Genomic DNA, 16815 nt, shown 5'->3' on the forward strand with positions numbered 1-16815 from the left:
CTTGAACAGGCAAGAACTCTCATCTAGGGAATTTGGGTTGAAAAAAATATATAACATTTTAAAAAAACAATAATCCATAGACTATTCAGACAAAAGAATCTTTTATTAAAGCAAATAATTATTTTTTCTTTTTGCATATTTGAAATCATACTAAGAAAGTCTTTTGAAATCTGCTTAAAAACTGTTTTTATAGTTTGTAGCCAGATTCCTTTAGTAAAGTCTTGTATGAATTGTTGCTTGAAGAACATGAATGTAAAGTTGTAAATATTATCTTAAACCAAAGCTCATTTTAAAAAGCCATTCAATTCCTCAAACTGTTTATTCAGTAGGCTTTAAATCAAAGCTTTTAGATTTTAAACTTAAATAAAAGAATTAAAAATTATTTCCTGAATACCCTTTTAAGTTGAAAGGGATTTTTCTGTTTTCTATCAGGGGTGAGGATGGGCTTGGGGTATTTTATAGTTGTGCACATGATTCAGAATCTTAATATCCAGAATGGGAAAGTCTGATTGAGAATTCTAGACCACTTGGGATTTTGAAAGTCAAAACCTGAAGACTCAAAAGAAACACTGACAGTAGTTATGTCAATCATACCTCAATCAATCAATAAACAGAACACTAACATTGATTTTCTAAATTTTTTTTCAAAAATTTTTACGGAGTATAGTTGACACACAATGTTACATTAGTTTCAGGTGTACAACACAAAGATTCAACTTCTCCATAGGTTATGCTATGCTCGCAAGTGCAGCTACCATCTGAAGTGACACTGATTTTTGAGGCCTGGACACTTGTTTCATAAGTAGCAGTTTGGACAAATGTCCCATGTTCCTGGCACTACATGTAACCACTTAAGAATAGGGTTCTAAGAGCAGCGCAGGCAGGCTGTCCTCTCCAAAGTCAATCCCCAATATTCCTCAAATCACATTCTATGATTGAGCTATACTGAATGTCCTTAGGTAATTTCAGTGTGCCATGCTTTCCCTTGCCCTTGGGCTCTCAAGTGTGTTACCCAGAACACTCATTGTCCTTTCCACAAACTTTGCTGACCCTACTCATCCTACAAGTCAAAGACTAGACAGCACTGCCCACAGGAAGCTTTCCTTGACCTCTCAAGGACAGCTGGGTAGACGTCCCTTCCTCCTTGGTACTCCTGAAGAGCACTATACAAGCACTTCCTGCACTGTATTCTGACTACTCATCTCTGTTTCCCTCTCTAACATCTAAAATTTGTTCACTAGGAGATCACTGACTCCCTGCAAGTGTTGTGCACAAAATAAAGATTCAATAGTCACTGATTGCCCAGATGAGCAAAATGAATTAAAATTAAATTAATTAAAATTTTTAAAAAGTGAATCCTGGTAACTGGGAAATGGTTGACAGACCCCAGACCCCATAGTGAGAGGGCTGCGCCTTTAAGACAAAGTGGGCCTTGGGTTTCAAAAGGGACCCTGGGCCTCCCCCAGGTCCCAGAATTCTCCTCTTCATGCCAGCTTTGACATCACATCTTCCTGACCTTTTTCTTCACATTTACCATGTGAACTGGATTTCTCTAGGGGGCTCACCAACAGTGTCTTACCTATTTCCACCTGATTAGGGTTCCTGATGCCCTCCACAGCCTCCCGTCACCTGACTCCAAGCCCAGGTATCTCAGCCTCACTTGATTACTCTTGCTTCACTGACAACAACTCATGATCATCAGCTGGGTATTTTTCTCCAAAAGGCAAAAGACATTGCTCTGTACTAAAGCAAATACAGAGGAATAATTCTTTTCTGACAACAGGATCAAATAGCTGTTTTGAATGCTGCATATATAAGAGTTTTACCCCTCCTTTAACCCCCCTGAATCATATTCCTATTGCAAGAAGAAAGAGAGAGACAAAGTTCTGTAGAGCTAAAATTGTAGCTGATATTTATAACCAAGGTAACTTGGACCACAAAGCCAAGGATATGAGCAAAGTAAAATACTGCATCAGAAAGTCAAGGTATAAAAAAAGACAAGCAGAGTTCAGAGGCTCACTGAAACTGAGTAGGGTGACAGGCATCTATCTGAGTCTGAATATGAAACCAGAGAAAGACAAAAGCAAGTGCAAGGGAATCAGGAGGAAGGTAAAGGTACTTTCAAGGCCACACCCTATAATGGCCCTGTGTATGAGTCACCAGGGAACACTGAGAGCATAGGCAAGCCCAGCGCAAGGAGACAGGAGCAGAGCTCAAGCGTATGAGAAACTATGTGGCATTAATGACCACTTACAGCAGTGTGACCCTGAGAGAGCTGCTCAATCTCTCTAAATCTCAGTTTTTCACCTGAAAAAATGGGATTCATCATATATATCTAATAGATGTGTTGTAAGAATCAAGATAACCTACATAAGAATCAAGATAACCTACATAAAGTGCTTAGGCTGCCTACATTCTATACGCCCCCCCCCAAAAAAAGGTGTTTAGGCCATTACCTGGCATATATTAAGTATTTAATTAATTATAGTTATTATTGTTGTTGTTGTTGTTATTGCTGTTATTTAGTTGGAAATTAATTGAGAAAGTGGCCCAGATCACACCCATATATTTTTCTTCACATACCAGTAGTATTATTCAAGTAGTATTACTTAAGATTTATAAGAATTCCTAGACCTGTTGGGGTTGGCAGTTCAATAATGAAATCACCCTGTTCTCCGTCCTGAGTTTGGAACTAATAAAGAAGTAGATGCATAATTCAGACAGATGGAGATCAAAATGTCAACTGTATTACTGGTAAAGTTGGGCTGGACAACATGGGTGATCTTTGCAGCCACAAAGCTGGCTGACACTCCCGACTGAAACTCACACACCTGGGCACAGGCACCTGGACAGGTACAGGGCAGAGCTGTGCTGCCAAGTTCACTGAGGTGAGCTGATTGGATTGCACTCTAGATGCAGGCCTGGGGTGGACTGGGCCCTGCTGTTTGCTTCTCCTCCTAACTCACCTCTCAGAACAGAATCTTCTCCTTCTCCAGGGACAGTGAAGGAGCAGCAGGGATCCTCTAATCAACCTCTTCCCTGGAGACAGGAGTGAGGAGTAAGTGCTTGCACCAGGCATGGGGACAGTCACTGTGCCCCCAGATGCTTGGTTCAATCCCACTTTAGAATATGTATTTCCTCAGTCCACAAAAACCCACGCATGGAACTATGGGTTTTGTTAGCCTAATTTTGCTTTCTTGAAAGAAAGCACCATTTAACTGTTTAATTGCTGTGAGAGATGCTGAAGGACTGTGGATTTTCCACAGTGGCCCTTGTACATCCTTGTGCCCTGCCGCTGCTCCCCCCCATCCTCTTGCACAGGGGCTTAGCCTCTAACTGTTCCTCTCCAGCCCTCCCGATAAGATCCAAACTGCCCGGGGCGCCTGGGTGGCTCAGTCGTTGAGCATCTGCCTTCGGCTCGGGTCATGATCCCGGGGTCCTGGGATCGAGCCCCGCCTCGGGCTCCCTGCTCGGCGGGGAGTCTGCTTCTCCCTCTCCCACTCCCCCTGCTTGTGTTCCCTCTCTCGCTGTGTCTCTCTCTGTCAAATAAATAAAAAATCTTAAAAAAAAAAAAAAGGTTCCAAACTGCCCAACAATCACTGCTTGGCCACAGAACAAATTCCATATCCCCTGAGAACTATACTTAAACAAGTATTCCAGAAACTGGCTGAACTTTTGTCAGCCCCTTCCTACTAAGTCTCATAAAACATTCCACATCTTTCTCCAAGTTAGAATGCTCCTGCAGAGTCTCCTCCAAACTAACCTCAAATAAAGACCTAGGCAAGGGGTGCTCTGGTTTATTTAATTCCACATTGGTATTCTCTGTGGGATCATTCTACCAGATTCATGGCCTCAAACTGGCCCATGTTCAATATCACTGCAATGCATCTTAAACAAATGTGATATATGAATCCATCAAACCAAAACATCTTTGAGAAGTATAAAATTCTATGTCTGAAAGAAAGAGGCCACTGGCCTCACAAATAAACGGAGTTTCTTTAAATGGCCCTCATGGTCTGAAACTGAAAATGACCTATTTAACTATGGCCTTTTCAGCAAATCCAAACAGTTTAATCTATTAACCTCAATGTGCTTTTAAGCTTGACATGGCAAAATGATGTATATTAGAGGCTTCACATAAGAAAACCTCAAAGATGATGAATAAAAAATATTTCAGCAATATAATCAAATCAATATAGTCCATTTCCCACAGAGCTTATTGCTTCAAACAAGTAAAAAAAAAAAAAAGTCAAAAGATCACTTGCTCACAACCTATTTTGTGCATCAAAAATCAAATGGTAAAAAATAACAACAGCGTACATTTTGTGGTATTTCAGATAGCCGTGCAGTGAAATTCTCCCTGAGTCTCTGAGTCCAGCCTGCTGAAAGTTAAAGCAGTAGTATTATCAGAGAATGGGGAAAGAGAATGAGCCTGTGACCCCATGAAGGGTCCACTTACCATGGTAGGGTTGTGAAACCAAGTATCTGAACAAGATAATGTCCTGCTCACCATCCTGACTGGTCAATTTGGATGACATATTTTGGGCATCTCTGCTGATTCCATGACTGCAACTTGTACACCATCCACAAATCCCCATCTGCAGCTACAGATGGTCCACAATTTTTTTCCAGTGTTTATAACAGCTCTTGGGGGTGGGGGGAAATGAAGGTTTCACAGCCAAGCTGCCCTAGTCAGGTGAGTGTTCAGTCCTGTTGAACTACAGTACATCCAAAAAACAAATTTATGGAACTATACTTAATTCAATGCTGGCAAACTGGGTCTCAAGAATTATGCTGCACAAACATTACCTAGCAGAAAATCATCTTTGGTACATTGCATATCATTGATCTTTAAAAATTGTTAAATGAAGGGATGCTTTCCTTTTAGAATAATTTATATTTCTAATTGTGGACTGGACAACATAAAGCTATGTTCTCCAATACAATAGCCACTAGCCACACTTGGCTATTTAAAGTAACTAACATTACATAATACTAAAAATTTAGTTCTATCACACTAGACATATATAAAGTACTCAATAGCCACATGTGGCTAGTGTCTAGTTTATTGGACAACACAGAAATACAACAGTCTTATTACCACAGAAATTTCTTTTGAACAGTGCTGTCTCGAGGGAAAATGGTTTTATCAGCCGTGGATATTTCTGCCATAATTTTTACTGACTCTTAACACCTCTTAAGTTGCTCAATGCTTTTTTTCTGTCTACAAATATCCGACAAGACTTTTTTACTATAGGATCAATGGCTTTTTTTTTTTTTTTTTAAAGGCACCAGAGTAAGTCTCCTAAGAAAATTTGAAAATCCACGGTGACCATTGTCTACAGATAATTTAAGGAACTGAATATTAAACTTTAGACTCTCATTTTCTCTGTGGAATTGAAATGACATACAGACTTAGAATAAATGTATGGTTCCATTAACTTTCTGTACTTTGGCTAGTTCACATTTGTAAACAGCTGACCTACCTTACTTAATGAACATAATAGCTAGCAGAATGCTAAGCATTCCCTATTCTAACCCTCACAGCACAAGTGTATTGTTCTTATCAGATCCACATCCCAGTTTTATTTGTGAGAAAGTTAACATTTAGAAGAGTTAGTTTATTAATTTGTTAAAATATTTCAGCAGAGATAGGACATGAACCAGGTCCACCTGACAACAAATTCTTTGGCTCTAACCACTATGCAAGATTGTGTCTTGCTGAGTTAGGTGCCTTATGGAAAGCTCATGAGAGCTTAGACAATGAATCAGCATGCACACATTCCTTAACTCTTTCCATGGAGTTTATGATGCAAGAATGAAACAGGCTCTGGTAGCTACACCCGCCATTGGCTCTCAAACCCAATACTCTTAACTTTACCCAGAATCATGAGTGAGGAATATTTCCCAAAAATCCAGGGAAATCCTAATTGATCACCTGGCACTGCAAATGAAAATAGTTTACATTCATAAACACAAATGCAAACAAAGTTTGGCAAACAGTGTTTACAGTTTTTACCTTTTGTTAGTGATTGGCTTCCCCTACACCCTTCTTTTCAAAAAAAGAAGTATTATTGAAATTGAAAAATTACATGTAAGAAAGACTAACATGTATGTTAAGAGATGACTAAAAGAAAAGTTTGCCATTGCTCCATCAAAGATTTAATCATGCAGTTTTTCACAGGAAAATTGACTCACATTATTGGTGTCATTAACAAAATTTCCTTTCTGCCAACTGTTGTACTTCTTGTTTTGTGCCAATTGGCTGCTGTCTTCCATAGCTGAGGCAGCTGCATTTCAGCAGTGAAAGAGGCACAAAGAGATTGAAAAGCCTACTGGGATTTCTTAACATTAAAGGAATTTAGTGCTTGTGTGTATACACAGAAGAGCGTATAAGTAAACCTTCTCTTGCCAAGATATAGGGATTATGTCATAAAAGAGTACAGACAAGCTAATGGAAATCCCTGAAGAAAAAACCCAGAGAACAATTCACCTATTTCCAGTACTTAGGCTCGTCCTCTTCAGGTGGAAATGGCACTATTGTTGCTCATGGCATTATCCCACCTCAAATCTGTTTCAAACACCATTACACAAGATAGTCCTGTACTACTGTGAGTGTTGTACACTATGACCCGAAGGGGAACTAGTCACATGACAGAAATCATATATTTGTATATATATTTAAATAATAAAGCAGTATCCTTTTAAATAAATCAGGGTATTGTGATCATTTTCCATCAAATGATAGTAAAGTTTTTGAGGAAAGGGTGCCTTTTAAGATTTTTTATTTATTTATTTGAGAGAGAGAAAGAGAGAATAAGAGAGGAGGAGCAAGAGGGACAAGAAGACTCTGCTGAGCACAGAGCCTGACGCGGGGCTTAATCCCAGGATCCTGAGATCATGACCTGAGCCGAAAACAAGAGCCAGACACTCAACTGACTGAGCCACCCAGGAGCCCCGGAAAGGGTGCCTTTTAAAATATATTCAAAATTGCCATTGGTGCAGGTTGGTGGTTGTTTCTTAATAATTCTACATAAAGATCTTTTTTTTTTTTTAAGACAAAAATACACCTGTTGGGGTGCCTGGGTGGCTCAGTTAGTTAAGTGGCCAACTCTTGATTTTGGCTCAGTTCATGATCTGAGGGTCCTGGGATCAAGCCCCTGTTGGGCTCTGTACTCAGCAAGGACTCTGCTTCAGGATTTTTTCTCTCTCTCTCTCTGCCCCTCCCTCCACTTGCTCACTCTCTCTAAAATAAGTAAATAAATCTTTAAAAAATACCTTTGTTAATATTGTGATTGTTTGTATATATACACCATAACTTCTTTATCCATTCATCTACTGATGGACAACTTAGGCTGCTTCCATAGCTTGACTATTGTAAATAATGTCGCAATATACAATGTAGGGGTGCATATATCTTTTTGAATTAGTGTTGTCATTTTCTTTGGGTAAACACCCAGCAGTGGAATTACTGGATCATATGGTAATCTAGCCATAAAAAAAAAAGTAAAATCTTGCCACTTGCAAAAATGTGGATGGATCTAGAGGCATAATGCTAAGAGAAAGACAAATACCATATGATTTCATTCATATGTGGAATTTAAGAAACAAATGAACAAATAAAAAAGGAAAAAAAACCAGACTCTTAAATATAGAAACTGGTGGTTGTCAGAGGAGAGATGGGTACGAGGAAGGGTGAAATAGGTAAAGGGAATAAAGAGTACATTTATCATGATGAGCACTGAGTAAGATATAGAACTGCTGAATCACTATATTGTATACCTGAAACCCATATAACACTGTATGTTAGTTATACTGGAATTAAAGAATAAATGAATAAAATATTTTTAAAAATATTGTAGTTATTTCTTTTATCCCAAGAGCGTGCTTTTTACCTTTTAATTAAAATAAAACATATTCAAGGACATGCCTGCTTGAGTCAAGTTATAAAACTTGTAAACCATAAAAGTATTCACTTATTTATTCACCTGTTCATCCAACATATATTTGTTAAATGTCTGTTATAAGCCTGGCAACATGCTAAGTACTAAGTACTTAAACAATAATTAAAATTCAAGGTGGCCTTAATTCACAAACGTAAAGCAAAACTAATAAAACTAACAAAATTTTTTGTGGAAAAAGATTAGATGATACAAAAGCTCGTATTTAAAAAAACATGAAAAATAAGTACAAAAACAATAGGAAAAAGGAGCTATTGGAGGAGGAGACTTAGAAGATATTAAACATACTGTTAAAATAAAAAACAGAAACCAACATTAAAAATTCCTTGAGCAGACAAAACCGGTTTAGTCACACAAGCATAATTTAGCTTGTTTTGCAAGACTAAGTTGACCTGGGACATTTCTTGCTTAAGCCTCTGAAAATCAAAAGCAAAACATAAACTGTTTTCCAAAATTGATATGAGATGACCATTAAACTATTCTCTATTATCTAAGAAAATTCTAATATTATAACTAATCACTGTGAAGAAAAAAAAGTCATTGCCTTCCCACTATGTAAGTTGCTTTACAGCAATATGCCCCCAAGCTTCATTCCATAATTTAGTTTAAGTGTTCCCAGTTTGCAAACTGTTTTTTTGGTGTGTACACAATAAACTTCTTCTAATTACTACTTTGGTGTTTCATTGGTTTTATTTCTGTTATTTATGGACTTTTAACATATTATAAATAAAAAAGGAAGACTCTAGTGAATGAATAGTTAAATGAGAAGAATAGAATAGAGAGTCCAGAAATAGACTCAAATACATCTGGATATTTACAATATAATATAGGTAACATCTCAAATCATTAATGTACATATATTTTTTAATAAATTGTTTTGGTACTACAGAATATATATTTTAAAAATAGGTAGAGGGGCGCCTGGGTGGCTCAGATGGTTAAGCGTCTGCCTTCGGCTCAGGTCATGATCCCATCGTCCTGGGATCAAGCCCCGCATCGGGCTTCCTGCTCAGCGGGGAGCCTGCTTCTCCCTCTCCCTCTGCCTCTCTCCCTGCTCATGCTCTCTCCCTCTCTCTCTCTCTCTCTGTATCTCTGTGTCTCAAATGAATAAAAAAAAAAAAATAGGTAGAATATCTCACATCATATACAAAAATAAACCCCAATGGATCAGGGATCTAATGTAAAAAACGAAATTATAAATATATGAGAAGAGACCAGGTGCTAAAAAGCATTCTAACTATGGCCTAAAATTCAGATTCCATAAAAGAAATACTGATGGATTTTATTATATATACATTTAAGAAAATACCATAAGCAAAACCAAAACACAAATGAAAATAAGGAAAAAAATATTTATAAAACATGAAATGGGAAAAGATTTAATGTCCCAAACAAATAGAATTTTTTCCTAATAAATATTATTCTTTTTTTTAAGATTTTATTTATTTATTTATTTGACAGAGAGAGAGACAGAGAGAGAGAGAGCATACATGCACAAACAGGGGGAGTGGCAGAGGGAGAAGGAGAAGCAGGCTCCCCACTGAGCAGGGAGTCCAATGCAGTGCTTGATCCCAGGATCCTGGGATCAAGACCTGAGCCTAAGACAGAAGCTTAGCCAACTGAGCCACCCAGGTGCCTCACTAATAAATAGAATTCCTAAAGTCAAGGGAAAGAAAGATTCAGAAACCTTGTAGAAGAATGAGCAAAATACACAGGTAGACAATTGACCAAAAAAAATATTAAAAAGTGGATCATAAAAAATATGCAATGGAAAAAAGACAGTCTCTTCAATAAATGGTGCTGGGAAAATTGGACAGCTATATACAGAAGAATGAAACTCAACCCTTCTCTAACACCATACACAATGATAAACTCAGAATGGATGAAAGACCTCAATGTGAGAAAGGAATCCATCAAAATCCTAGAGGAGAACACAGGCAGTAACCTCTTTGACATCGGCCACAGCAACTTCTTTCAAGATTCATCTCCAAAGGCTAGTGAAACAAAAGCAAAAATGAACTTTTGGGACTTCATCAAGATAAAAAGCTTCTGCACAGCAAAGGAAACAGTCAACAAAACAAAGAGGCAACCCACAGAATGGGAGAAGATATTTGCAAATGACAACAGATAAAGGGCTGGTATCCAAGATCGATAAAGAACTTCTCAAACTCAACACCCAAAAAACAAATAATCAAGTCAAAAAATGGGCAGAAGACATGAACAGACACTTCTCCAGTGAAGACATACAAATGACTAACAGACACATGAAAAAATGTTCATCATTATTAGCCATCAGGGAATTCAAATCAAAACCACATTGAGATTCCACCTTACACCAGTTAGAATGGCAAAAATTGACAAGGCAAGAAACAACAAATGTTGGAGAGGTTGTGGAGAAAGGGGAACCCTCTTACACTGTTGGTGGGAATGCAAGTTGGTACAGCCACTTTGGAAAACAGTGTGGAGGGTCCTCAAAAATTTAAAAATAGAGCTACCCTATGACACAGCAATTGCACTCCTGGGTATTTACCCCAAAGACACAGATGTAGTGAAAAGAAGGGCCATATGCACCCCAATGTTCATAGCAGCAACGTCCGCAGTAGCCAAACTGTGGAAAGAGCCGAGATGCCCTTCAACAGATGAATGGATAAAGAAGATGTGGTCCATATATACAATGGAATATTACTCAGCCATCAGAAAGGATGAATACCCAACTTTTACATTAACATGGATGGGACTGGAAGAGATTATGCTAAGTGAAATAAGTCAAGCAGAGAAAGTCAATTATCATATGCTTTCACTTATTTGTGGAACATAAGGAATAGCATGGAGGACATTAGGAGAAGGAAGGGAAAAATGAAGAGGGGGAAATTGGAGGGAGACTATGGACTCTGAGAAACAATCTGAGGGTGTTAGAGGGGAGGAGGTGGGGGAATGGGTTAGCCCGGTGATGGGTATTAAGAAGGGCAGGTACTGCATGGAGCACTGGGTGTTGTTATATGAAAACAATGAATTGTGGATCACTACATCAAAAACTAATGATGTATTATATGGTGACTAACATAACATAATAAAATAAAATAAAGAAACCATAAAACACTTAGAAGAAAATATGACTAAAAAAACCCTTGGTATTGGTCTTGACAATGATGTCTTGGATATGACACCAAAAGCACAGGCAAAAAATAAAAGAAAAAGAAAAATATTAAAAAGTGGGATTAAGGGGTCCCTGGCAGGCTGTCAGTAGAGCATGCAACTCTTGATCTCAGGGTTGTGATTTCAAGCCCCACATTGGGCATGAAGCCTTCTTAAAAATAAATAAATTAACTAATTAATTTAAAAAGTGGGATTACATCAAACTAAAAACCTTCACAACAAATCAAACAATAAAATTAAAAAGCACCCTACAGAATGGGAGATAATACTTGCAAACCCATCTATTTGAAAGGGGCTAATATTCAAAATATATAAGGAACTCACAACTCAAAAGCAAATACATTAAAAGTAAATTAAAAAAAACAAGGGGCACCTGGGTGGCTCATTCAGTTGAGTGTCTGACTCTTGGTTTAGGCTCAGGTCATGATCTCAGGGTCGTGAGATCAAGTCATGTCAGGCTCCATAGTCAGCACGGAGTCTGCTTGGGATTCTTTCCCTCTTCCTCTCCCTCCTCCTTTGTTCCTCCCACAACTTGCTCTCGCGCTCTCTCTCAAATAAATAAATAAATAAATAAATAAAATCTTTTTAAAAAACAATTAAAAATGAACAAAGAACCTGGATAGACATATCTCCAAAGAGGACACAGAAATGGCCAACAGTTGGGGTACCTGGGTGGCTCAGTTGGTTAAGTGTCTGCCTTTAGTTCAGGTCATGATATTGGGATCCTGGGATCAAGCCCTGCATTGGGCTCTCTGCTCAGTGGCAAGTCTATTTCTCCCTCTCCCTCTGTGATCTCTCTTGCTCTCTCTCAAATAAATAAATAAATAAAATAAAATGGCCATCAGGTAAAATGGGCTCAACATCACTAATCTTCAGGGAAATGCAAATCAAAACCACAATAATATATCACCTCCCTCCTGTTAATATGGCTTTTATCGATGGGGAGCTTGGGTGGCTCAGTTGGTTAGGTATCTGACTCTTGATCTCAGCTCAGGTCTTGATCTCAGGGTTGTGAATTCAAACCCCACACTGGGCTTCACACTGGGCGTGGAGCCTACTTCAAAAATAAAAAAAAGAGAGAGAGACGGCTTTTATCAAAAAACGAAAGATAACAAGTATGGTGAGGATGTGGAGAAAAGGAACTCCAGTAAACAGTTCATGGGAATATAAATTGATATAGCCATTATTTGAGATGCCTCAAAAAATTAAAGCTAGAAATACCATATGATCCAGTAATCTCACTTCTGGATATTTGTCCAAAGGCAACAAAAACATAAACCCAAAAAGATATATGCACTCCATGTTCATTGCAGCATTATTTACAACAGTCAAGATATGGAAACAACTTAAGTGTCCATTGATGGATGAATAACAAAAATGTGATTATATATATAATTTAGCCATAAAAAAGAAGGAAAACAGAAGACTACTTGACCACAATCTTAAAGACTAAAGATAAAAAGAACCACAAAGAGATCATGAACTCTATTTAGTAGGTTGGTTGTCAATGTTGGTAACGAAAGAGTATCTGAAACTACTTTAAGTGTATAATATGATTAGGCAAATAAGTAAATCAAATAAATAAATTTCTACTTTGGGGAGTCAAAGTTCTCACTGTGAAAGAAAAATGATACAAATAAGGCATGGGAGAAAGTAATGAATAACCTTGTAGTGTTGGATTGGAATTAGAAGTATCAATGTAAAAGAGACAGAAAGAAAGTTAGAAAGAGATTTCCTAGCTCTTTCTGAAAAAAAAAAAAAAAAAAAAAAAAAAAGAGGGAATGTCTCAAAACAATGAGACTGCAATAGCCATGAGCATACCTGGTACCAAGATCTTGGTTTCTAAATATCAGTCCCTACTAAAAAGAACCAAGGCTCCTTGCAATATGACATTCCAGGAATGTCTTTTTGTTCCAGAAAATAAGGAAGTCCTCAAAAATTATGTAAATATAAAAAAAAAACTTAGGAGCCAGCTTAAAGGGGTTCCCATTAGCCAAATTTGAGACAATTTGAGCATAAAAGTGCAAAGTGATAATAATTAATTATAACCAATTTATTTTTTTAAATCTGTAAGATCACACTGCTAATTACTTAAGATGATAGAAGGGAAACTCTTCTTTATATTAAAATGCCAACTAATAACTACTGAAAGATTGATACAGTCATAAAATTTATTATTTTACAAACACACAGTAATAACTGATACACACGAAAACCACAAGGAGATGCTAAAGCCACTAAGTTAAAACTTGATGAGGAATAAGATATCTACGGAGTCTTATATTATCTCCCCACAGATAAATTATTAATTAAAAAAGGGAAAATCATAACTACACAGTAGAGAATCTATGAATGTCACATTAACCCAGCAATCAAACCAGTATCACCAATAATGGAACCAATGGACACTGTGTGTCCCTGATGCGATTCACTTAGAGGCACACAACATCACTTGTGCGGTGTCATAATTCTGACAAAAATGCATAACATAATCATGAAAAAACAATTAGACAAACCCCATTTGAGGAACATTCTACAATATAATTGATTCCCTTTAAAAAAAAAAAATGACAGTATTGTGACAAAGAAAGGCTGAACCCTGAACATATACTAGATTAAATGAGGCTGAAGAGAGCTGATTACCAAACATAATGAGAGATCCTGCACTGGATCTTGAATTTGGAAAATCAAGGACATTATTTGAACAACTGGTGAAATGTGAATATGTTAGATAATAGCATTGTTTCAACATTAAATTTCTTGAATTTGATAAATGTATGTGTTTATATAAGAGAATTTCCTCATTCCTTAGAACAGAATGAAGGTTTTAGAAATAAAGAGGAATGATGTCTATAATGTATTTTCAAATTGTTCAGCAAAGACAATAACAATAGTAATACAATATGTATATCTGTGTGTCTGTGTGAGTGGAGAGAGAGAGTAGTAAAGCAAAAAGGGCAAAATGATAGTAATTGGCAAATCCAGGCAAAACTTATACAGTAGTTTGTTGTATTATACTTTCTTTTTTAGCTTTACCACAATTACACTAATTAACCTATCTATTACCTCACAGTCACTTTATTTACTTATTTACTTACGTATTTATTTATTTTGATGTATATATGTTCAAGTGTATTCTTTTTCAAAATAAGCATTTACTTTCTAAAAGTGGGCATTTTTTTCTGCCCAAAAAGTTCTCAAAATCATTTTAATGAGGGAAAGATGTCAATTAAATAATTATAGATGAGGGATCAGAAAGATTCTGGGAAGAAAGAAGCTGGAGCAAGATAGTTGTTGTTGTTTTTAATATCCCTTAATCTCCCCATGAAAATAGACACAGAAAATAGCATGGCGAAACCAAAAACCCCCAGACAACATCTACAGGAAAACTAAGTAATGTGGAAGCCTCAGAAACTTGAAAATATGAGTAAGTATTGACAAACTACTGATTACTGTAGCATCAGCTGCAAGATCCCTGTAGTATCAGAAACAGTCTAAGGCGAAGCAGAGGAAAGGCATGAAGGATTGTGATACCTTTAGATGAAGAGACTCTCAAATTTCCCAACATTGTAAATGCAGTGGTGCGATATAAGAACGACAATAAAAGACTAAACCAAAAGGGTGTTCTATAGAATCCAATGCATGAGTGAAAGCAAGGGGACAGCAGTAAGATCTGGTAGTGCTGGAACAGTCTCAGCTCAGTAAACTATCAAAATTAGCATACTGAATCTCATTTACAAGACAAAAATCCCACACCAAGAAAAAAACGCTTGGAGTAGAATCTAATTGAGCAGGATAGAGATAATAGAGGCAAAAGATAAAGAAGGCCCAGTGTGGAAGGAGAACAGAAGCAGAATTAAGTAAGGACAAGTGACCCTGGACAACATGGGTTTGAACTGCACAGGTCTACTTAAACGTGGATTTTTTTCAGTAAATACAGTACAGTACTGTAAATGTATTTTCTCTTCCTTAGGATTTTCTTAATAACATGTTTTTTTCTCTAGCTTACTTTATTATAAGAATATAGTATATAATATAACATACAAAACATGTGTTAACTGTTTATGTTATCAGTAAGGCTCCTGGTCAACAGCAAGCTATTAGTAGTTAAGTTTTGGGGGACCCAAAAATTATATGTGGATTTTTCACCATGCAGGGGGTTAGTACCCTTAAACTCCACAATGTTCAACAGCTATATACAGGCATCACAGTATGAGAACAACATAAAAGAGAGCACTAAAGCAGTGAAGCTACAAAAGACATCATGTCCTATCATAATCTCTCAAAATTATGAGAAAACTCATAAAAATTAGCAATACTAGTAAAGAGTCATGTTCAAATTTTATGAAATTATTTTATGGAAAAAGGAACAATAATCAATAAAATAACATCCTTACAAAAATGAAAGCATTCCAGAAAAGATATATCAACAAAATAGGTGAAAACTGTGACCAAAGAGAGCAAAAATTAGAAGAAATGACAGAAGTATGAATGAAAAACATAAATAAGAATTAAAAAACATACAAATGTAGTGATTAAAAAAAGGTAACATTTGGTACCTTTAAAAAGAGGTAACAGAGCTTGGGAAACAATTAGAAATAAAGGGGAAAATAGAATTTTTAGATTTTAGAATGCTAGAAGACTAAATTTTAAAGAATGCAGGAGTGAATGAAAACATTTGACAATGACTTAGTAGAAAACGAAAAGAAGGAAAATGTTTAAAATTTTTAAAAAGATGTAAAAAGGGTCAAGAAAAAAGACTAGATATAAAGTATAGGAAAAGAAGATCTAACATGTATTGTATTAGTCTGTTCCAGCTGCTGTGACAAAATACTACAGCTGAATGGTTTAAAGAATAGGAATATATTTTCCACAGTTCTGGAGTCTGGGAAGTGCAAGTACAAAATGCTGGCCAATTCCATTCCCAGGTGAGCTCTCTTCCTAACTTGCAGACAGCCACCTTCTCAATGTATCCTCACATGGTAGAGAGAAAGAGCAAAAAAGCTCTCTGGTTTCTTTCCTAAAAAATGGGACAATAATCTCATCATGACAACCACATTCTCATGACCTTATGTAAAACTACCTCCCAAAGGTCCCATCTCCAAATAACATCACATTGGAGGTTAGGGCTTCAACATATGAATATTGGGCAAAACATATATTAGAAACTATTATTCAAGAAAACTTCCTTGAAGTTGAAGTAACCTGAAACTATATATTGAAAGGACATAACGCATTGCTGCTAAAAAGTCTGATAACAATCTAATTTTTCCCTTATAAATAACTTGTTTTCCCTTACAAATAATTCATGAATTCCCTAAAGATAATTAAGTATATCCAAACAGCAGTCCTGAAATACGAAAAAATGAAAATAAGACAAAGGAATCTAATTCTGTATCTAATTAGTGACATAACCCCTACAACAAAGTGTGACTCTATATTTTTGATGTAATGTAATCCAATACATTAACAGAATAAATGGGAAAAATCATATAATCAACAAAAAGAAGACAAAAGTGAATGATATGGATTTAGTATCCAATCATGATTTTGTTAAATACTAGCAAAAAGAATAGAAAGAAACTGCCTTAATCTGATAATTATATTAGGGTAACAACAGGAAGCAGCACACTCAATAAGGTTAATAAAGAAATTACTTATAAGGTATGTTTATAAGGAAACCCACAAAGAATGGTGA

The sequence above is a fragment of the Mirounga leonina genome, unplaced genomic scaffold (genome assembly GCF_011800145.1).
Source record: "Mirounga leonina isolate KUSES-001 unplaced genomic scaffold, KU_Mleo_1.0 Mir_129, whole genome shotgun sequence".
In the NCBI taxonomy this organism is placed as follows: Eukaryota; Metazoa; Chordata; class Mammalia; order Carnivora; family Phocidae; genus Mirounga; species Mirounga leonina.